The following is a 2,152-nucleotide window of genomic DNA, read 5'->3' as shown; positions in this document are numbered from 1 at the left end:
CTCCCACCCCCGCCCCCCAAGACACAGGGTGGTGGACCAGAATCATCTTGAAGCCATGCGGAAGTCTCTTTCATTGGCCTTTCCAAACTCCTTCCACGCCTGAAGATTTGCCTCAGAAACCACCCGAGCCGTAATCTGCTTGGACTGCCGATACCCATCAGCTGTTTCCAGAGCCCCACAAGCCAAAATACCTGATAGGCCTTCTTCTTCACCCTGACAGCATCCCTCACTGCCAGTGTCCACCAGCGGGTTCTAAGGTTGCCGTCATGACACTGACAACCTTGTGGCCACAGTGCCAGTAAGCCACCTTGACAATGGAGCAACATGGCCCACTTGGACTCAATGTCCTCCACATCCCCTGGAGCATGTTCAAAGTTCTCCTGGAGGTGTGAGTGTAAGTTCAGTATGACAGGAGACTCTGCCAGATGTTCCTAGCAGACCTTCACTATATAGTTGGGTCTGCCAGGTCTGAAGGGCATCCTCCACCACCATTAGAGCCAGCTCACCACCAGATAGTGGCCAGTTGACAGCTCTGCCCCTCTCTTCATCTGAGTGTCCAAGACATGCGGCTGTAGATCAGATAAGATGACAACAAAGTCAATTGTTAAACTGCGGCCTAAGGTGTCCTGGTGCCAAGAGCACATATGGACAAATGGCTTTAACATGAAGTTTGTTATGGACAATCCATGATGTGCACAGAAGTCCAATAACAAAACACCACTTGGGTTCAGATTGGAGCGGGGCATTCCCAACCACACCCCTCCAGGTCTCACTGCCATTACCCACATGAGCGTTGAAGTCCCCCAGCAGAACAAGGGAGTCCTCATCAGAAGCACTCTCCAGCACCCACTCCAAGGACTCCAAAAAGGGTGGGTAAACTGGACTGCTGTTAGGCGCATAGGCACACACAACAGTCAGAACCCATCCCCCCACATGAGGGTGGAGGGAGGCTACCCTCACATTCACTGGGTGAACCCCAACATACGGGCACCAAGATGGGGGTAATAAGTATGCCCACTCCTACTCGGTGCCTCTCAACAAGGGCAACTCCAGAGTGAAAGAGGGTCCAACCCCGCTCGAGGAGACTGGTTTCAGAGCCAGAGCGGTGCATTGAGGTGAGTCCAACTATATCTAGTAAAGAAACCTCTCAACCTCACACACCAGCTCAGGTTCCTTCCCCACCAGAGAGGTGACATTCCATATCCCTACAGCCAGCTTCTGCAGCCGAGGATCAGACCGCCAAGGTCCTTGTCTTTGACCACTGGCCATTACACACGGCACCCGACCCCTCTGGCCCCTCCCACAGGTGGTGAGCCCATGGGAAGGGGAACCTACATCTCCTATTTGGGCTGTGCCTGGCCGGGCTCTATGGGTGAAAGCCCGGCCATCAGGCTCCCCAACGTGCCCCACATCCAGGCCTGGCTTCAGAGTGGGGCCTCGCGTCCAGGCAAGGTAACACTAGATCCGTCATTATTGCTCATCATGAGGAGTTTATGGCTGCACTTTGTCTGATCCCTCACCTCGGATGTGTTTGCCTTGGGTGACCCTACCGGACCGGGGACATGAAGTCTCTGACAACATAGCTCCTAGGATTATTAGGACACTCAAACCTCTCCACCCCGACAAGGCCCAGGGAGAGGACAGTGTCATTCAATGTAAAATATATACATATAATAATCTCCATATTTTAGTTTAGGAGTGGGAAATCCTGGTCCTTAAGTGCCCCTAACCTGCATGTTTTATTTATTCCTCTAACGTGCCTAATTTGAATGAATGGTGATTAACAAGCTTCTGCAGAACTTGGAAGAGGTCCTTCAATCTCTGAATCACATGTAATGGAGCAGGGAAACAAGTAAAACATGCAGGGAAGTGGTACTCATTGATCTGGATTGCCTACCCCCAATTTACTTGGGTCCCTGCTTCAACACACTGGATTCCGTTTTCAAATTTCCTCCTCAGTATGTCCTCACGGTCAGCAGAAGAGAGAAAACCTTTGATGGGCATGGTTAAACACCACTGCTTAATAAAGTCCTGTGCTGCCACCCAGTGGACATAAAGACACACTGCACTACCCCCATTTATTTGTGAGGTATTGTGTATCAGGGTATAATTTATTACTTAACAAAAACAGTAAGGAAATTTGGGTTTGTTT

Source organism: Austrofundulus limnaeus, unplaced genomic scaffold, assembly GCF_001266775.1.
Source record: "Austrofundulus limnaeus strain Quisiro unplaced genomic scaffold, Austrofundulus_limnaeus-1.0 Scaffold271, whole genome shotgun sequence".
NCBI lineage: Eukaryota > Metazoa > Chordata > Actinopteri > Cyprinodontiformes > Rivulidae > Austrofundulus > Austrofundulus limnaeus.
Note: the sequence above shows the minus strand (reverse complement) of the source record.